The following is a 22,596-nucleotide window of genomic DNA, read 5'->3' as shown; positions in this document are numbered from 1 at the left end:
CATTTGAATGCGTTTAGTGTTGGCGAGTCCACTACGGTTGCAGACAGGGCATTCCACGCCCTTACCACTCTCTGATTAAAGAACCTTCCTCTGAAATCTGTCCTATATCTATCTCCCCTCAATTTAAAGCTATGTCCCCTCGTGCTGGACATCACCATCCGAGGAAAAAGGTTCTCAATGTCCATCCTATCTAATCCTCTGATCATCTTGTATGCCTCAATTAAGTCACCTCTTAACCTTCTTCTCTCTAACGAAAACAGCCTCAAGTCCCTCAGCCTTTCCTCGTAAGATCTTCCCTCCATACCAGGCAACATCCTGGTAAATCTCCTCTGCACCCTTTCCAATGCTTCCACATCCTTCCGATAAAGCGGCAACCAGAACTGCACGCAATACTCCAAATGCGGCCGCACCAGAGTTTTGTACAACTGCAACATGACCTCAATGCTCTGAAACTCAATTCCTCTACCAATAAAAGCTAACACACCGTACACCTTCTTAACAACCCTCTCAACCTGGGTGGCAACTTTCAGGGATCTATGGACATGGACACCGAGATCTCTCTGCTCATCCACACTACCAAGAATCTTACCATTAGCCCAGTACTCTGTCTTCCTGTTATTCCTTCCAAAATGAATCACCTCACACTTTTCTGCATAAAACTCAATTTGCCACCTGTCAAACCAGCTCTGCAGCTTATCTATGTCCCTCTGTAACTTGTAACATCCTTCCGCACTGTCCACAACTCCACCGATTTTAGTGTCATCTGCAAATTTACTCACCCATCCTTCTACGCCCTCCTCCGGGTCATTTATAAAAATAACAAACAGCAGCGGCCCCAAAACAGATCCTTGTGGTACACCACTAGTAACTGGACACCAGTCTGAACATTTCCCATCAACTACCACCCTTTGTCTTCTCCCAGCTAGCCAATTTCTGATCCAAACTGCTAAATCACCCTGAATCCCATGCCTCCGTATTTTCTGCAATAGCCTACCGTGGGGAACCTTATCAAACGCTTTACTGAAATCCATATATACCACATCAACTGTTTTACCCTCATCCACCTGTTTGGTCACCTTCTCAAAGAACTCAATAAGGTTTGTGAGGCACGACCTACCCTTCACTAAACCATGTTGACTATCTCTAATCAAATTATTCCTTTCCAGATGATTATACATCCTATCTCTTATAAACCTTTCCAAGACTTTGCCCACAACAGAAATAAGGCTCACTGGTCTATAGTTACCGGGATTGTCTCTACTCCCATTCTTGAACAAGGGGACAGCATTTGCTATCCTCCAGTCTTCTGGCACTGTAGTGATTCTATGATTCGGTAAGCCCTTGCTCCTATCCTGGCAGAACATTAAGATGCCAATGCGCTCTCACTTATTGGTCAGCTCAGCAGAAATCCACTCGGAAAGTCGGGAAAGTGGTTGACAGACAGGAGTGCACATGAGCTCTGAATACAAGTTCAGAGCATTAAAACACTGCCAGAAGATAGAACACATGATCCTTTTCCATGTGTGAACATATTTCTCCTTGTACACTAGATCTTCACCTCTCAAGATTGCAGACGAGAAAGGAACACATCTCTGCCTCAGTCTTGCACAGTCACAAGAATAATCATGGTATGATCCTGCAAAGCATGTGAATGAGATTCATTCCACAAGCACAAGTGGAGGCATCACTGATGTCAAGAAGCAGCACATACAGTGGTGATATGGAAGCACACTGCACAGACAAGAACCCAAAATAGTGACATTTGTGATATGTGTGGGTGGGGAAGGGGGAGACTTGGTATCATATATGATTGACAGCAACACAGCTCATCATAAGAAGGCGGCATACGCAAGAGCAGATGTGAAATGAGTGTGATTCTATTTTGGACTGTGAACAACATATACATGTTGTGAACACCCATGCTACCATTGCATTTTAAAATCTTTTTTAACTTTCCTAACCCTACTGCTACGTCTTGGTGTATCCCCGATATCCACAGCAGAGGTGGAGGCAGCCTGCTGACTGCTAAAACCTTTTCCTGTGATGATGGCAGGTGTCCTCAGGAGGCCTGAGACCTGGAGGGTTTAGCTTGTTTTGGGTGGCCTGCTGTGGGGAAAGTGCACCCTCTTCAGCCTGTGGAGCTGAAGGTGATGGGGTCACAGGAAGAGGAGATTGGGTTTGGCGGGAGAGTCCCGGAGTCACCTGGGGGGTGGATGGCTCAGGGCTTGTACTGCTGCTTGTCTTCTTCCCTGTGGGTGCTCGAGCGGAAAGGGGCAGTTGGAGTGAGATATAGCTGCTCCACCTGCCTCTTATGGAGCCACTGCTGGAAGCTACCAAGAGTGGCAGCGATGGAGTGCTGCTCCTGCAGCAGTGCAGGATCGGTGCCCTGAACCATGGCAGCTGGCATCCTGCCAGTATTGGCCTTGGTGCGTTGGCATGCTGGTGGTATCACTTCAGACTGAAGGTAGACAGACTCCTCCATCATCTGCTACAATCTGTAGTATGCAGATGACAACCCATCATGATGTTTCTTCCCATTCCATTAAAACAGGCAGCACACAAACTTCATGCTGCCTCCTGATGCATCTGAATACATCTGAAAATGGCTCATGCAGTTGGCTCTGTGCTGAACAGGATGCCAGCAGCATATGTGGGAAGTTCATGTTTCAGCTCACCTGCACATCTTAAATTCATCTGCCCCTCTTAAAGGGGAACACCACTCATTGAGTTGAAGTTGCTGCAGACAGTCTGTAAAATCTTTAGTGAGATGCAGAAGCACAAAAAACAGAGCAATTGGCTGAAGTGAGAACCCCAGGTTTCCTGATGCAAAGCAGGAGACTATCTAGGGCGTGAAAAGGAGGAATAAAACATATTTTCGGAGAAAACCAAGTGGTCCTGAAAGACCAGCACGGTGGCATAGTGGTTAGCACAATTGCTTCACAGCTCCACAGTACCAGGTTCAATCCTGACTTGGGACACTGTCTGTGCGGAGTCTGCACATTCTCCCCGTGTGTGCGTGGGTTTCCTCCGGTCGCTCCGGTTTCCTCCCACAGTCCAAAGATGTGCAGGTTAGGTGGATTGGCCATGCTAATTTTCCCTTGGTGTCCAAAATTGCCCTTAGTGTTGGGTGGGGTTACTGGGTTATGGGGATAGGGTGGAGGTGTGGGCTTGGGTAGAGTGATCTTTGAAAGAGCCGGTGCAGACTCGATGGGCCGAATGGCCTACTTCTGCACTGTAAATTCTATGAAATTCTATGAAATAGCTGGAGACGAGAATGGAACCAGATGACCAGAGAATTCAGTTTCCAGAGTCTGCCCCAAGGACCTAATACAAGTGATCACAGTTAATTTGCTGCACAAACCTCTCACATTGTTCAATGTCTCTTTGCAGACCACTTGGTGCCCTTGAGAAGATGATGGTGAAATGCCTTCTACATGTGGTGTAGGTGCATCCACAGTGCTGTTAGGAAGGGGATTCCAGGACTTCCGGTGACGGTAATGTGCTGAGCAGACACACATCGGGTGGCTCTCCTCCAGAACATAACCTAATAGGAACTTTAGTTGGATTTTGCCTGAAAATCCGACAGCAACTCACCCTGAATTGAGAAAGGAAAGGAATAGAGCCAGCATGCCAGCAAACGGCAGTTCAAGAGGCCGAAGGGATGGCAGGAGCGGAGGAAAAAGTCACGAGTAACAGGCGGATCAGCCAGCGGACCCAAAGAGGAAGGATGACCCGAGCATCAGCCTTCCCACTCCCACCACCACCACCACCTGGAGACGGATGAAAGGCATTCCTTCTGAAGGAACTGGCTGTGATGAGAGAGACGGTGAAGGTCGAAATCCAGGTGGCGGTCAAGGTGGCAATGACAGAGACAATGGTCTCGATGCAAACAGCGATCGATAGACTGGGGAAGAAGGTGGAAGCGCAAGGAAAAATTATCCTGGAGCTGGAGAAGACATCGACAGACCAGAGTGACAGGATTGTTGCCCTGGAAGCGGAAGGTGAAAGGTTGGCGACGGAAATATCCCGACGCCAGAACATTCAAATTGTGGGCCTGCCAGAGGGGATCGAGGAGGAAGGACCCGACGGGCTACGTCGCCCAAATGCCAGGCAGCCTTGTTGGGAGAGACAGATTCCCCAACCCCCCCGGACAGAGCGCACAGGTCGCACTGGCCGAAACCCAAGGCGGGTGAACAACCGAGGGGGATCATCACGAAACCACATCAACATCAGGATCGTGAGAGGACACTGAGGTGGGCGAGGCAGGCCAAGGTGAGTAGCTTGGAAGGACACAGAATTCGGGTCTATCGACATTGGGACGGACTTGGCAAAATGAGAGGGCCGAATTTAACCAGGCGAAATCAACCTGTGCAAGAACAGGGTAAGATCCGGACTGCTGTTCCCAGCCAGGCTCTGGGTCACGTTCCAAAATAAGGAATATTAATTCAACAGTCCGGCCGAGACGGACGGGTTTGTTCGGTCAAACGGCCTGGACAAGGGGCAGGCGAGGCATGATGAAGGTGAAGCAGAGGAGGAAAGAGAGAGAGAAAGAAATCTAATGGACACATGATATGTTTGCGCGGGACTGTGCTGCCTCGCTTTGATCAGAAAGAACGGGTTACAGGTGTCATAATATACACCAGTATATCATGGTGCAGACACACACACTGATGGACATACAGTAGGACCAACCAACATGCATAACACCGCAGCCAATCACCAGTTAGAGCACACTCACTATAAAGACAGAAGGCATCAGTTTTCCCACTCATTCGGGATGCAGCCTTTCAGAAGTACAAGAGCTTACAACTTACAGCACAGATCCTCACCATGTGCTGAGTGATTAGACTGGTTAGGATAGGCACAGGTCTTTAGTTAATCTAACATAGTGTTAACCCACAGTAAGAGTATGTTCAACAGTTTATAGTTTAATAAAATAGTGTTGTACTATTTTAAGTGTTGGTGGCCTGTATGTGTTCCACGGATCCAGAGCACCCAACACATCAATAGCGAGCAGCCACTTTGAAGGGTCCCTAAACAAAGGGAAGCCCCATAGTGCAGGAGCGTACCCATGTGCATACGCGCAGCTGGTGGCCATGTTGGGTGCCCCCTGGGCAAACCAAACACCAGAGTACAGGGGCCCAACCTCATGGTGAGAACGGTGACCATGGCCATTTTGGATGTCCCCAAACAAAGCAAAACCCTGGAGTGCAAAGGCACATCAACCAGGTAAGTATGGGTGATCCCGTAGGAAGGGAGGAACAAACCCCGCCCCCCCAACCAGATTATCACCTGGAATTTCAGGGGACTTAACGGCCCAGTTAAAAGATCCAGAGTCTTCACCCATTTAAGAAGTTTGAAAGCCAATATAGTCTTCCTGCAACAGATACTCCTGAGGGAGAAGGACCGTTTGCAGGTAAGGAATGGCTGGGTGAGACAGACATATCACTTGTGTTACGGGACAAGGGCTAGGGGAGTAGCCATACTGATTAGCAAGAGGACAGTGTTCATAGCGACAAAGACGGTTACGACCAAGGGGAACAGTACGTTATGGTCAATGGTGTCTTAGAACTGGCACCGGTAATTCTGGTAAATGTGTATGCTCCCAACTGAGACGATACAGAATTTATAAAGACAACCATGGCGGAAACAATGACACACACTGACTGATCATGGGAGACGCAACTTCAACTGCGTACAGGACCCACTGACGACCGATCAAACACCAAAACAGGGGAAAAGACAGGCATGGCTAGGGAACTGGGAACTTTCATGGAGCAGATGGGGGCAAATGGACTAATTGTGGTTCCTGTACCACAATGAGAAGAAATTTTTCTTCTTTTTGCCGGTTCACAAAGTACAGACACGTGCTGACTTTTTTGCAGTGGGGAAATCGGTGCTCCCGGAAATAGTAAGAGCGGAATACTCCTCGACAGTCATCTCTGACCACGCTCCACAATACATGGATGTGAGGTTGGAGATGGGCTGTGCCCAATGCCCCCCGTGGAGGTTGGAGATGGACCTTTTGGCCGACAAGGCCCTCTGCCAGAAAATATCACAGACCACAGGCCAGTACATCACTAACAACCAGATCAGGGAAGTCTCACCTTCCATGTTCTGGGAAGCGCTGAAGGCGGTGATTAGGGGAGAGAGTATAGCCTACAAGGCACGTAGAGACAGGGAAGAGATAGCGGGAGGCAGTAACTGATCAACTCCTTTCAGGAGGTCGACAGAAAATATTCTGAGGCTCCGGCCATTGAGTCTCTGGCAGAGAGGAAAAAGCTGAAATAGACTTTAACCTGCTATCCACCAGTGCACCAGCTCTGCCAGACACAGGGGACCTTCTACGAACACGGTGAGAATGCTAGCCACCTACTGCCTCATCAGTTGAGAAAGCAGGCAGCCATGAGGGAGTAAGCACAGGTGTAAGATAGCAGAGGCGGACTGATAGCCAAAAAAGGTCAACCAAGCATTTGAGGCCTTCTATCGAGTACTGTACACTTCTGAGACCCCGACGGTGAAAAATGTTGCATCATTTCTTGTAACTAATAATTTAAGTAGTTCCTAAATTTAGCAAATGAGCAATTAGTGCTGTGACAATTGGTTGCTCTGCTATTACGACTCAATCATCAAACTCCTGAAACTTTAGCCAAATACGATGAAGGGCCAGGCAGATGCAGGGATGAAATGGTTCCTCGATGGACTGGACATGCCAGTCGTGGGAGACAATAGATGAGGGGAGCCGGAAGCACCAATAGGACTGGGAGAGATCATGAAGAGCATTAACTCCATGCAGGTGGGGAAGGTGCTGACCCGATGGGTTCCTGGCAACTTCTACAAAGAATTTGCACCTGCCCTGGCCCCACACCTATGGGAAAAGTTCACAGATTCGCTAGCGACGGCACCCTGCTAACACAGGCCACGATATCGCTGATACCTAAAAATGATAAAGACCCTGCGGATCATATAGACCCATTTTATTGCCAATGTGGATGTGAAGATACTCGCAAAAGTCCTGGCTAAGAGACTGGAGAACTGCGTGCCAGAGGTGGTCGCAGAGGACCAGACAGGCTTTGTCAAGGGTAGATAGCTAACTGCGAACAACAGGCGGCTGCTGAATGTAATAATGACCCCATCTGGGGAGAGAACACCAGAGGTGATTGTCTCCCTAGATGCAGTAAAGTCCTTTGACAGAGTCGAATGAAAGTACCTCATTGAGGTACTGGAGTGTTTGGGCTAGGAGCAGGATTCACCGTCTGGGGGAAACTTATGTACCCCAAGGCGAGTATTCGGACCAACACCACCAACTCTAAACACTTCCAGCTGCACAGAGGCACCAGGTCTTCCCACTGTCCCCGCTCCAGTTCGCCCTGGCAATCGAACCGCTGGCAATGGCTCTGCGAGACGCGAAAGACATCTGAAGAAGAGGCAGAGAGCACTGAGCCTCACTCAATGCGGATGACCTGCTCCTCTACATCTCGGACCCACAGAATGGGCTGAAAGTAATCATGAAGCTCTCGGAAGACTTTGGGGCCTTCTGGGGCTACAAATTCAGCATGGGCAAGAGGTAGGCATTCACGGCGATCCCGAATGGGGGAGGGACAGAGCTGGGGCGGTCTACCATTCAAAATAGCCCAAAGTAAATTCAGCTACCTGGTGATCCAGGTAGCCCATGACTGGACACCGGATCCACAAGTGGAATCTGATTAGTCTGGTGGAGGAAGTTTAAAAGGACCTACAGAGATGTTAGATGTTTAGCTGCTGTTGTATAAAGAGTCAAAGGTTCTGTTCCTTTTTACAAACACCTTTATTTCACTTTGACAGACTCTGCACAAAACTCTATCATCACATCACCTGACACAAAGGCCACCTGAAGCCTCTTTACATAATCAGTGTCAATTATTGGATACTTAACATAAATGAGACAACTAATTGGAATGTCTCTTAACCCATTACTTAAAAGGGTGGAGCCAGGGTGAGAGGATGGCTACGAGAACAAAACACGAAATGGGTGACGCTGGAGGAGTCCTCCTGCAAGGGAATGACCCTCTGAGCCCTCGCCACGGCAGCACTCCTATTCACCCCCCCCCCCCCCCCCCCCCTCCCCCAGCAAATACACATGCTGCCCAGTGGCAGAAACCACATTGAGGACATGAAACCTAGTAGTGAAAAATGGATCGAGCAAAAATGTTTGGCACACTAAAACAATGAATAAAGACAATGGAAGGATAGATTGTGAGATATGTCTTTTGATTTAAAAAGAGCTAATTTAACAATTCAGAAACTGTTTGAATTATCTGAATACATATGTGAAAGAAATGGGGAAATTATTGTTTTTTCCGGATTGTAAGGTTAAAAGATAGTCTGCAGGCTTTAACCAACTCATTCAGAGCTGCTGGCAGCTGAAAAAGGGGAATTTGTGTTTGCTAAGTTGCTGAATGACTGTGTGTGTGTGTTTAATAAGGATTTGTGAATTTCCTTTTGTATTTCTAGTTTTTAAATTTTGTATTTTGCAAAACCGAGTTTCACATCAATTGAGAGTTATAAACGGGATTTAAGGTGTTGTGGTAGTATGACTAGGGTATTACGGTACCTGGGAGTGTGAGCTGCCATTGGTGCCGAGGACTCGCTGCCCATTGGCCCAGGTATCGTGTGCCTCTCAGCCGATTGGCTGAGAGGCAGGTAGCTCCGTCTACGAGGCAGGGTATAAGAACCTGTGTACCCGGCAGCCAGCCATTCTTCTGTACGTCTGCTGCCGGGTCCGCTTCTTGCGAATTAAAGCCTTTCGTTCGGACTTCATCTACGTTTTGTGTCCATTGATTGTGCATCAGGTGTGATTTAAAACGGGGTAAGTATTTGAAAGCACTTTAGAAAATCAATGATCAACATTGTGGAAGTTACTTAGAACACAATTCTCAGGAAGTAAACAAAAATCGCAATGTATAAATTGGGATTTGTAAATGATTAGTTTGAACTTGGCATATACTTGGGTGCTCTTAGGTCAAGGTGAAAAAAAGAGAGAACAATGTGCTCCTTTGTTCGAGGCAGCCTTGATGTACCTACATTTGAAAGCTTTATTCTGTTTGTTCCCAAATTGGTAAAGATTTCATTATTTTCTCTGTAAACTCATTACACATCAAATTTACTGATCGGGAATTTTCATATCGCAAAGACTATGGATTTTTAAAACTTTCTTTTACGATCATAAAGGGGGAAAGGAAGATCCCAGTAGAAAGGAAGAAAGTCATTTTAGTGATGTCCAAATCCCAGACTGTAAGAGGGATAAGGCAAGCACTGGGGCTATTCAAATATATGTAGGGAATTACTCCGAACTCGCTGAGCCGTTGCAAGTACTGACCAGGGGGGGGGGGGGGGGGGGAACAGTCCCAAAAGTGTGTAGAGTGAGGAAGGAGCAGGACACCGCCTTTCAACATATAAAACATACCATCACCTTCGCTCCAGTTTTGGGTACACAATATTTAGCCTAGCCCTTCCACTTGTATTGCGGCAATCGGGGGGGACATTACACAGCAGTAGTGGGTCAGAAACATGGGGATAGGATGTGGCCAGTAACATTTTATTCCATAAAACGGAGTCCCATAGTGGCAGGATTACACCGGTGCGCACAGGCTTTCGACTGCGCCACGTGGGCCATAGAGGTATCCAAACTAGTGCTTTTTGAAACCATTACCTCCACTCACTCCATAGTGCAGTTATTAGAAGCAGGAAAGCTGAGGGCAGTTTCAGGCAGCCGTCGGGCCAAGTGGCAAAGTGTGCTACTCCCGCCGGATAAACACATACGGATAGTGAAAGACTCAACCCTGAACCCCACAGCCATGGCAATTAAAGAAGGTACGGAACACAGTTGTTCAGAGGAAGTTGATGAAGGCAAAAGTGGCGGGATAGCGGAAGAACCATCGAAAGGAAAGGATGAAGTAGAGTTATATGTAGATGGGTCTCGGAGATACCATGAGGGGGTCCCATGGACCGCATGGGTAATAGTGGAAAGAACCGACACAGTACTAAGAGGGAGCCTGATCCCAGGGCCTCAGTCAGCTCAAGTGGCAGAGTTAATAGCCCTTACCGAAGCATTGCGCTTAGCAGCGGGAAAGAGGGCGAACATTTATACCGACAGCCGGTATGTATCGGGGTAGTGCATGACTATATGATAGCTTGGGCTCGGCGGAGGTACATAACCTCCTCAGGGGGCATGTGCAGCATGAGACCCAAGTAAGAGAAAACTGGTGGAGGCAGCCAAAGCCCCAGCGAGGCTGCAGTAATTAAGATAAGTGCCCAGAGAAAAATCCAGACCCCCGTGCAGCGGGGCAATGATTATGCAAATAAGGCAGCAAAAACTCTTGCCAAACAAACCCCGGAGGTGCAGGAGATACCTGTGCATTAATAGATATGAAAGGCTCACCGAGATGGAAGCATTGTACTCAAGTAAAATTATATAATGAACCTAAAGATGCCGAACGTCCCTCCAGCAGTTGGGGCTAATCTTACTATTTTCCAGATTCCTGCTTCCATTGATGACCACCACGAGCGCCTGGGAGGCGCCGATATGTGAACGGAAATACTTGCTTGCGCCCGGGGCAGTACGTCCAGCTTCCCCTGGGAGGAACAGAGGAATTGGATCAAGAAGCCCAGCACCTGGGTAACGGAGCGGGTGGCTCCCGCCAGCCATCGGACTCAAGTCATAACACCCGTATGGGGAAGATGGATGACCAATCGCACTGTGCTCGTGCCCCTCCGCCGACCCGGGATCCCTGTCCGAGTTCAGGACCCGGGCTGCGGATGGGCCGACACAAATTGGGGACCCCACACCACCAAACAACCCTCAGGATGGCACGTTCTTCAGGAAATGCACAAAGGACACTGGTTTGATACACCCTCCGAACCAGGACTGAAAACAGAAATACTCAGGACATTTGCTCACTCATAAAAGTAATATATGACACTCATGGGTTTGGGAATGTGGGCATTCACATATAACATAACAGAATCAAGTGAAGATGTATGGGTAGTCGGCCCATACTTAAACTTAACCGCCAGATGGGCTAGCCTCCCTCCCTTTGTGTGGGAGCCTGGCCTTGACGGTCAATATTGTCAGGAATACTGCACACACATACTCGATAGATTAGGATGTAGTGATGTTAGATGTTTTAGTCTTAGAACCTGTGGATATCAAAAGCCTACCCGGTGCCCTCAGTTGGATTAGTTAGGATTGGGAAACCAAAGATCCTATTACACAATGTCACCATGGTGTCTTTAGAAATTACATATAACCTCACAGGGTTAGAAGAAGTCCTACAATCTAAATGCCACAATCATCCCATGAGTGTGGGCAAAAACCAGGCTGCAGGAGACGCTAGATTATTACAACTACAGGATCACTCCTGAATCCAAGTAAAAGGAGCAGTCTAGGGGACATTGGTGGATTAGTCCTGGTTCGGAGGGTGTATCAAACCAATGTCCTTTACAAAAAGAGGGACTAGTTCACAGAAACTTTTGGATATTGTTAATGAAGGGCACCTGTTTCTGTGACTGTTTTGTTTTCTTCCAAAAAAAAAGGGGGGGGGGGGGGGGGGGAATTAGCATACTAAATGAAGGCATATCTCAGGTAACAATTTCATAGCCTACACATCGAAAATGTTCAGCCTGCCTCCTGAATGGAAGGGGCATTGTGGACCCACCCAATATACATGTATCAGGGAAACAGTACTCACCACCTCATTACAGGCTGATTGTCTAAAGGACTTTGCATTGCAAAACAGATGGACAAGATGTGTCCACTGAACAACTAAAAGTAGAGTACGTTAGACAATGTATCCATGTCATCTAATCATGGAAGTGACTGTAACCTAATCAAACTGCCGCTATCGATAATCGATTGTATTGTAGTACTTTGAATCAGTCTGTATTCCTTTGGATTAGTTTGTACTATCCAAACTGTATAAGATGTGTAAGACAGCTTCATAGGCCATAGTGATTTGGACCAAGCTGCAGTTACAGATGGCCAAGTTCAGCTCTCCTGCATGCATGTGGTATTAAAAGACATTTTGTTAACGTTTCATACGGTCTGAAGAACTCAACTCATTTAATTCCGCTAACAAAACCAGATGAGGCAACATTTCAGTTTATCCAAGGTATCCTTCAAGGCACCTATCTGCTGTAACCACAAATACCTGCCAGCCATGCTTGAAACCACTTTTAAGAAGTGGAGACAGGACAGAGGGACGCTAGCGGTCAGTGACTTTTAAATGGGGGACAGACTCGCGACCCTAGACGAACTAATGGAAGAACTGGAGCTGCCGAAAAGACAGGAGCTCCAGCACCTGCAAATTAAACACTTTCTCCGCACGGAGACAAAGAGGTACCCAAGGGCCCCAAGAGACCCTTACTGGAGGAACTACTAAATACTGAGAGTATGGAGAAAGGGATCTGTGGGGACATCTACGGACGACTGTTGGAAAGGGCAAGCACACCATTGGACGGAGCTAGGCAGAAATGGGAGGATAAACTTGAGACAGAAGCGGGTTGGGGACTCTGGAGCAAAGCACTAAGTGGAGCCAACTAAACCTCCTCCTGCACAAGGCTAAGCCTCACACAGTTTAAAATGGTGCACAGAGCTCATCTAAAAAGAACCCAAATGAACAGGTTCTTCCCAGAGGTGGAAGATAAATGTGAGCGGTGCCACGAAGGCCTGGCCAACCACGCCCACTTGTTCTGGGCTGGCCCCAGGCTTGTCGGGTTCTGGACAGCCTTTTTGAAGGCGATGTCCAAGCTTGTGGGGTTGAGGGTGTGTTAGATGTTTAGCTGCTGTTGTATAAAGAGTCAAAGGTTCTGCTCCTTTTCACAAACACCTTTATTTCACTTTAACAGACTCTGCACAAAACTCTATCTTCACATCACCTGACACAAAGGGCACCTGAAGCCTCTTTACATATCAGTGTCAATTATTGGATACTTAACATAAATGAGACAACTAATTGGAATGTCTGAACTCATTACTCAACATTCTCCCCTTGGAGAAAAAAAAATTGAAAACAAAATTACAAGAAACTCAAAAACACACACGCAATTTCCCCCCCCTCCCTTTTTTTTGGAAGAAAACACAAGAGTCACAGAAACAGGCACCCTTCATTAACAATATCCAAAAGTTTCTGTGAACTAGCCCCTCTTTTTGTAAAACAGTCTGACAATTGAATCTACCTCGCAGACTCTGAGCGCCAACTCTCCGATACTTCCTTTTACCTCCCCCCTGGACCATGACCAGACCACTGAACATCAAACCATTATCTCCAACACCGTTAGTGACCTCATTTCCTCCGGATGCCTTCCCCCTATGGCTTCCAACCTCATAGTCCCCCAACCCCGGACAGCCCGCTTTTACCTACTTCCCAAAATCCACAAAAAGGACTGTCCCGGCAGGCTCATTGTGTCAGCATGCTCCTGCCCCATTGAACTTATTTCCTCTTATCTTGACTCCATCCTCACTCCTCTGATCCATTCCCTCCCCACCTACATCCGGGATTCCTCTGCTGCCCTGCGTCATATTGACAGCTTCCAGTTTGCAGGCCCTAACCGCATTCTATTCACCATGGATGTGCAATCCCTCTACACCTCCATCCCACACCAGGATAGCCTGAGAGCCCTTTGCTTCTTTCTCGAAAAGAGACCCGGACAATTCCCATCCACCACCACTTTCCTCCGCCTGGCTGAACTCGTTCTATCAGTCAACAACTTCTCCTTTAACTCATCTCACTTTCTCCAAATCAAAGGTGTAGCAATGGGCACCCGCATGTGTCATAGCTACGCTTGCCTTTTTATGGGGTATGTGGAACATTCCTTGTTCCAGGCCTATCCGGGCCACCTGCCACAACTCCTTTACCGATACATTGATGACTGTTTTGGTGCCGCGTCATGCTCTCGCCCGGACCTGGAAAAATTCATCAACTTCGCTTCCAGTTTCCACCCCTCCATCACTTTCACCTGGACTATCTCAGACCCTTCCCTTCCCTTCCTTGATCTTTCTGTCTCCATTTCCAGCAATAGACTATCTACTAATATCCACTACAAGCCCACTGACTCCCACAGCTATCTGGACTACAGTTCTTCGCACCCTACACCCTGTAAGGACTCCATCCCTTTCTCTCAACTCCTTTGCCTCCATCGCATTTGTTTCGACGATGATACTTTCCAAAATGTTGCTTCGAAAATGTGTTCCTTCTTCCTCGACCGTGATTTCCCACCGACAGTTGTGGACAGGGCGGCAGGGCCCTCAACAGTGTGCGGTCCATCTCCCGCGCCACTACCCTCGCCCCCTCCATTCCTTTCCAGAACAAGGATAGAGTCCCCCTCGTTCTCACATTTCATCCCACCAGCCTCCGTATGCAAAGCATAATCCTCCACCATTTTCGCCAACTCCAGCGTGATGCCACCACCAAACACATCTTCCCTTCACTCCCTCTGTCAGCATTCCGCAGAGACCGTTCCCTCCGAGACAATCTAGTCCACTCCTCCACCATACCCAGTACCTCTGCCATCACCCATGGCACCTTCCCACGCAATCGCAGAAGGTGTAACACCTGCCCCTTTACCTCTTCCATGATTAACATTCCAGGCCCAAAACACTAATTCCAGGTTAAGCAGCGTTTCACTTGCACCTCTTTCAATCTGGTCTATTGCATTTGCTGCTCCCAGTGTGGTCTCCTCTATATCGGAGAGACCAAACACAGACTGGGTGATCGCTTTGCTGAGCATCTTCTGTCTGTGCGCATTCAGGATCCTGACCTTCCTGTTGCTTGCCATTTTAACAAAAGACCCTGCTCCCATGCCCACATGTCTGTTCTTGGCCTGCTGCAATGTTCCAGTGAAGCGCAACGCAAACTGGAGGAACAACATCTCATCTTCTGGTTAGGCACCCTATAGCCTTCCGGCCTGTACATTGAATTCAACAACTTCAGATGATCAGCCCCACCTCGACCCATTTGTTTTCATTTCATTGTAACTGTCTTTTACCATTTCTTTCTTTCTTAATATACATTTAATTCCCCCCCCCCCCAATCTTATCCACCTTTCCTGCACCTTTCACCTCTTTGCTTCCCCCTTCCCCTCCCCGCACACCTACAGTTCATCCTCTGATGTTAGTTTCCCTGCTGTTTGACCTTTCACATCTTTTGTCCTCTCTGGGGACTGCCATTAACACTCTTTCTCCTTGGTATCTGTGGCCATTAGCACCCGGTTTCCCTGGGTTTCTGTGGCTATGACTCATCTTTCATTCTCACTCCACAGTATAAATATTTCCCACTCTCTCTGTCTGTTAGCTTTGACAAAGAGTCACCGGACTCAAAACGTTAACTCTTTTCTCTCCCTACAGATGCTGCCAGACTTGCTGAGATTTTCCAGCATTTTCCCTTTTGTGACAATTGATAGGTCCTGTCGACCAATTTAATTTTTGCTATTTCCCCTCTGTCCAACATCTCCTTCAAACTTGCGATGTCTATCCGTAACCTTTTTCCATTGACACTTTTTGTAGAGTGCACATTTTGCCACAGAGATTTATTGTCAATGTGACATACAATAGGTATATTACACAAATGCCCTATTCCCAACATTTCTGTCAATATCTGAGATATCTAAAATGCCATATCCACCGCCTTGACAAGGGTTAACGTCTCAACAGCCAAAGTGCTTTTGACCACTCTCCTTATTTTCTTTGTTTCCCACACAAGAGGGCAACATTTACCATTGTTCCCCAAAAGGAAAATTATAAAACCTCCTGCGCTTGAAACCTCATCACACAAATTTGCATAAGACGCATCACTATAAACTATGAGTTTCATCTGCCTAAGGTCACCTAAAACCGGGAACCTCAAAACACATTCCTGCATTTTTAGTTTGACCAATGCTTTATTTGCTCTTTTCATGTCATCCACTTTGGGATCATTCATTTTTGTTCTCAACTCTAAGACATCAAAACTATCATCCGGCCTAGTCTGTCTACCTAACCAATTCAGTTGCCCAATTAAACTTCGCAGTTGCTCTTTTTCCATTTTTGAAAACACTATGTCTTTTTGTGAAACCCGACCACGACTAATTGCTATTGGGCTGATGCTCTCCAAATAAGATTGCTGACGCAAAGTTGCCCTAACTTAGTCTGTCCGATTTCCAGTCCAATATATTTAAATGCATCAGAAGCCTGACTGCCAACCATGAATTCTTTCCTCAAACCAGAGATTACAATAGCTTCGAAACCACTAGACCCACCCCACATAAAAATCATCAACATGCATCATAAAGATGCCAGAAAATTTTCCTTTATAGTGCTAGTAAAACATTGCCGGATCTGCTTTCAACTGGCAACAGCCCAACTTCAACAAAACTGACCTTACCGAAAAATACCAGATGCATCATTTAATCCATGCACACATTTGATCAATGGGCAGCACGGTAGCATGGTGGTTAGCATAAATGCTTCACAGCTCCAGGGTCCCAGGTTCGATTCCCGGTTGGGTCACTGTCTGTGTGGAGTCTGCACGTCCTACCCCTGTGTGCGTGGGTTTCCTCCGGGTGCTCCGGTTTCCTCCCACAGTCCAAAGATGTGCGGGTTAGGTGGATTGGCCATGCTAAATTGCCCGTAGTGTCCTAATAAAAGTAAGGTTAGGGGGGGGGGGGGGGGTTGTTGGGTTACGGGTATAGGGTGGATACGTGGGTTTGAGTAGGGTGATCATGGCTCGGCACAACATTGAGGGCCGAAGGGCCTGTTCTGTGCTGTACTGTTCTATGTTCTATGTTCTAACCTCCAGAGTACCCCTTCTGTGTTAGCTGCCTCTTTAGGAGGACAGAGAAAAATGTCTCTCTGGAGCTGATGCCCCTACAAAAAGGCAGCTTTTATATCTATAGATTTACATTCCCATGCCTTTGTGGCTAATACAGCCAAGAAGATCTTTAAAATAACCTTTCCTGCCTAGGTGAATATACCCTTAAATTCTGATCTTCTAAGATTTCTTCAAATCCCCTTGCCTCAAGCCTGGCCTTTGCCTTATAAGTTCCATCCGGAAGAACCTTTTCTGTACAAAACCATCTGTGGGATAGAGCTATTTGTCCCCTATCCAGTACTTCTGTGTATTCACTCCAACTATGCAGTTCTTGCTGTTCGGCATCTTTGATAACTTTTTCATCTAATTTATTGGAAGCCACCAAAATCTCATGTGCATGTGGGCTTCTAATCCTAATAGTATTCGCAGTCCTACTCATGTTCCGAGACCTTGATAAACTACGTCCCCTCTCCCGCTTGGTATCTCATTCTGTACTGCTGCTGCTTGATCTTTCCCTTCTGCTGTGGATGTCCTTTAAATAGTTCTCAGCCTTTTCCTGCGAACCTGTTCACCATCCAATATACTATCTGAACTGGCACTGCGTTTCTGTGCCTTCCATTTTTGAATTTCGTGTTCCAAATCCATTGCTCAGCAAAGGCAGAGCTAATTGTAGTCCCTTCCAAAACTGAAAACTGGTCATCCAAAAAAGACAGAATTTTAGGATTTCTACCAAACACTAATTGATAGGGACTATAGCCCCCAACCATCTGCAATGAATTATTTGCATGTACCACCCATGCTAAAGCTGAATTTAACTTGCAGTTTGGTCTATCTGCCAAAGTTTTCTGGAGCATGTCATCACTTACATCATGGTTTCTTTCACACACACCATTACTAAATGGGCTTTCTGCAGCCGTATTCATAACTGTGATATTCACGTTTTCACACATATCCCTAAACTCATCATTAGCAAACTCTCCCCCATTGTCCATAATGAATTTTGCCGGTGGGCCCATTCCTGTCCCTATCCAATTTTCCACGATTTGATCCAGAATTACTCTCTTTACTTTACCTCGTACAATCGTTGATTGACTAAACCTGGTTGCTTAATCTACAAATTGCAAAAGAAATGTATTATTGGCTTTATCCTAGATCTTAAGGTCCATGGCCCCAATGTCATTAAAATCCCTGGTCAAAGTTAGGGTTACTATCGGTCATGCTGGTGTCCTTCTGTACTTCCCACAAACTACACAGCGATCACCAACCTGTTCTATCAGTTTAGTATAGTCTTCATCCCTTACCCCTGCATCCTTTAATAAATTTTTCAGCCTCTGAGGAGACGGATAAGCAAATTGCCTATGCAGTTTTAATACAACAAGCTTATCAGCTAAAGTCCCACTTTCAACCGCCATTCACACATCCTTAACAACTGTACTTGAAATATTATTTGTCAATGATGGAATACAATAGTGTCCTGACTGTGTAAATTGTAAGTCTACTGTCTTTCCAAAAACTGTTGCCTTATCCTGTTCCATATCCACTTTCATGCGTGCTTTCATCATCGACCGTCTGCTCAGAAGCAAAGTTCTCACTTGATACAACATCCGAGCTAATGAAATGATTCACTCTGGCAATATTGCAAGTGATCACCACTCTTTTCAGAGACTTCAGAGTATTATTATCCCCAAATCTGAAACTTGTGGAACTTTCAAATTCCTTAACCTTGTTACGATTTTTAGCATTCAAAGAGTCCAGGTAACATTTTAACTAGTCATCTCCACACACAATAGACGTCAATCACTGTCCAATACAGCACAATTGAAGGATTCTGCAACCAACACCCTCATTACCAGCGTAAAACTGCTTGTTAATAGGACAATGCCTTCTTTCTTGTCACTATCTTTTTCCTCTTCTGACTCTTCCGTGTCATGTGTTGCTTCAAACACTCTATTATAACGTGTTGGACAGTTGAAAGCATAATGGTATTGAGAGTCACATCAAAAACATCAATTTATCATACCCCAGGCATTCCTGGGGTTCATCTTCCTATTGTAGGTTCTAACTGGGTTTCTGTCTTCATAATTTCCGGGTCCCGCTCTCCATCTATAGTCTTAGAACCTGTTTGTAGCCGTGCGATTTCGCCATCCTGTTAGTAGTGTATCTTCCATATTCTGCTTTATTGCAGGCTGACCTATTTGGGTCATCAGAGCCAGCTGAATCAAATGTTTCCCCAGAAATGTTTAAAGCTTCTGTCATCTGATCGAATAAGGTATCCGTATCCGCAAACTGAACTCTTGTCAAAACCAGGAGCCTATCCATGTTGCTCACTCCAGCATAGTCAAGTAATTTAAAGGCCAACACAGACTGTGAAAATTCTAGGTTGTGTTTCTGCAGCCTTTTATATAGTCTGCCCAATTCCATTATATAGTCTTCAGTGGAGAAATCCTCTAATTTTCAGAACCTATCAAAATCCGACCATGCTTCATACGCACTTAACAAGTCATCCTCATAATAGTCTCCAGACCTTCTTCTGAATCTAACTCTTCCAATTCCAGCTCAGAAAACACTTTGCTTCGGATTTTACTGTCATAAGGTAGAGAAAGGGCCAATGCCATACCTTGTTTTCTCTTTCCCAAGGCAGTTACCTTAGTCCACAAAACTACTGCACTTCTCCATTGGTCGTACGATCCCCTTTCATAAAATAAGGGGGGTAGTCACATCTAGCCATCTTTATCCTAGGTTCAGCCATATATCCTTTTTTTTTCTCACTCACTTCTTGGTTTGGTCTGGAAAAGTTGTATCTTTCAACCCTTCACATTTGCACAGCAACCATTCTCTGCTACCATTTGTTAGATGTTTAGCTGCTGTTGTATAAAGAGTCAAAGGTTCTGCTCCTTTTTACAAACACCTTTATTTCACTTTGACAGACTCTGCACAAAACTCCATCATCACATCACCTGACACAAAGGCCACCTGAAGCCTCTTTACATAATCAGTGTCAATTATTGGATACTTAACATAAATGAGACAACTAATTGGAATGTCTCTTAACCCATTACTTAAAAGGGTGGAGCCATGCCCAAGAGTCTTCTGGGTTTTGGACCAGCCAGAACTACATATGGGAAAGCGTGCCGATGCCCTGGCATTTCCTTCCTTAAGCGCACGCCGGAGAATCCTGCTCTGCTGGCGATCAGCCGCACCATCCACAGTGCAGACTGGCTGGCAGACATATCGGAATTTCTCCACCTGGAGAAGATCAAGGGTTGGGCGAGGGCTTCCAGAAAGCATGGGGGCTATTCATCAGTCTGTTCCAAGACCTGTTCAAAGCGAATAGTGACTAGGAAGAAAGGGGTTGGGGGGGGGGGGGACCGATGAAGGCAAACAAGAGCACACAAAACAGAGAGAAGTGGGAAGGCAAGGAAGGAGCCCATGGGATTGGTAGAGAGAGATGGAATAAGAGGGAGATGGGAAGCGAGCATGGATCTCCCCCACCACCACCACCCCAGCAAACCCACAAAGACAACAGCAGGAGGTGCCAGGAAGGAGCTCAACTATGAACAGCAGACAAAGTGGGGGAAATAGTGAGGGGGGAGGGCCGATAGAAGGGATGTGTGTTAAATTGTAGATAAGAAACATCATACCTTGTGAATATTACGTGCTTTATATGTTAAACTGTTAAAATTGGAAAATGCCAATAAAAATATATTTTTTGAAAAGGAAGGAAGTTCCAAGGAACGGCAATATATTTCTAAGTCAGGATGGTGTTTAGCTTGGAGCAGAACTTGGAGGTGATGGTATTTCCATGCATCTGTTGCCCTTGTCCGTCTAGGTGGCAGGGTTCATGGGTTACATAAAAGTAGGAGCAGGAGTCGGCCATTCGGCCTTTTGAACCTGCTCCATCATTCATTATAATCATGGCTGATCATCAAACTCAGTAACCTGTTCTCAATTTCCCTCATATATGTTATCCCTTCAGCCCCAGAATCTATATCTAACACCTTCTTGAAAACATGCAACATTTGACCTCAACTGTTTTCTGATGTAGAGAATTCCACAGATTCATCACTCTCTGGGTGAAGGAATTTCTCCTAATCTCAGTCCAAAATGTTTTAACCTGTATCCTTAGACTATGATGCCTGGTTTAGGATTCCCTCACCATCAATAATATCCTCCCTGCAGCTACCCTGTCTAGTGCTGCTGGAATTTTACAGATTTCTATGAGATCCCCCTTTTTCTTCTAAACTCCAACTTGTCTAAAAACACACTGAAGCATCTCTGCATCCTCCTCACAGCTCACCCTTCCACTCAGCTTTGTGTCATCTGCAAATTTGGAGATATTTCATTTAGTTCCTGCATCTAAATTGTTAATATATATTGTGAATAGATGGGGTTCTAGCACTGATTTATATGGTTCCTCACGAGTCACTGCCTGCCAGTTGGAAAAATATCTGTTTATTCCTACTCTATGTTTCTTGTTTGCCAATCAGTTTTCTATCCATCTCAATACTCTATCTCCAGCCCCATGCACTTTACTTTTATTGGCTAATCTCTTATGTGGAACCTTATCGAAAGCCTTCTGAAAGTCCAAATATATCACATCCACCCGTCAACAACTCTAGCAGTTATACTCGAAGAATTCCAATAGATTTGCCGAGCATGATTTCTCTTTCGTAAATCCATTCTGACTTTGCCACTGTTTTCCAAGTGCTCTGCTGTTAAATCTTTTGTGGACAACATTTTCCCACTAACGTCAGGCCGACTGGTCATATTCCCTGTTTCTCCCTACCTGCTTTCTAAATAGTGGGGTTACATTAACTTCAACCTGTAGGAAATATTCAAGAACTTGGAATATGACCGCAAAAACATTCATTATATCCATGGCCGCTTCCTTAAGTACTCTAGTATGTAGATTATCAGGCCATGGAGATTTATCAGCCTTCAATCCCATCAATGTCCCCAACACCATTTCCCTACTAATACTGATTTCCTTCAGTTCCTCCCTCTTATTAAACCCTGTGTTCCCCATTTTCCTGGTAAGTTATCTGTGTCTTTTGTGAAGACAGAACCAAAATATGTATTGAGTTGGTCAGCTATGTTTTTTTTCCCCATTATAATTTCCCCTGTTTCTGACTGTAAGGGGTCTGTAAGATTGTCTTCACCAATCTTTTTCTCTGCACATACTGATAGAAGATTTTACAGTCAGTTTTTTTATTCCCTACAAGCTTACTGTTGAACTCTATTTTTCTCTTCTTCATCAACCCCTTTGTCCTCCTTTTCTGGATTCTAAACTGCTCCCAATTCTCTTCCAAAGATACAGTAAGAAGTCTTACAACACCAGGTTAAAGTCCAACAGGTTTGTTTCAAACACGAGCTTTCGGAGCACGGCTCCTTCTTCAGGTGAATCTGAAGAAGGAGCCGTGCTCCGAAAGCTCGTGTTTGAAACAAACCTGTTGGACTTTAACCTGGTGTTGTAAGACTTCTTACTGTGCTCACCCCAGTCCAACGCCGGCATCTCCACATCATGGCTTCCAAAGATATGCAGAGGGGCAGGTAGTATTGAAGCAGAGGGGCTGCAGAAGGACGGATAAGCTTGTCTACTGAAACAATCTTTAGAAAACCCCACTAACTATATTAGGCTACAATCATGATTTTGACCAGTCTATGAACTTTTGGTTTAATTAATAATGAAAAAATGCCACAACTGCGGACCAAAATGGATGTTATTTTTCTTCATACAAAAGCCTCATAGAATCTTGCATTTTGATAATGCACT

This window comes from Scyliorhinus canicula, chromosome 16, assembly GCF_902713615.1.
Source record: "Scyliorhinus canicula chromosome 16, sScyCan1.1, whole genome shotgun sequence".
NCBI lineage: Eukaryota > Metazoa > Chordata > Chondrichthyes > Carcharhiniformes > Scyliorhinidae > Scyliorhinus > Scyliorhinus canicula.
The sequence above is the reverse complement of the archived record's forward strand: the minus strand, read 5'-3'. Positions refer to the sequence as shown.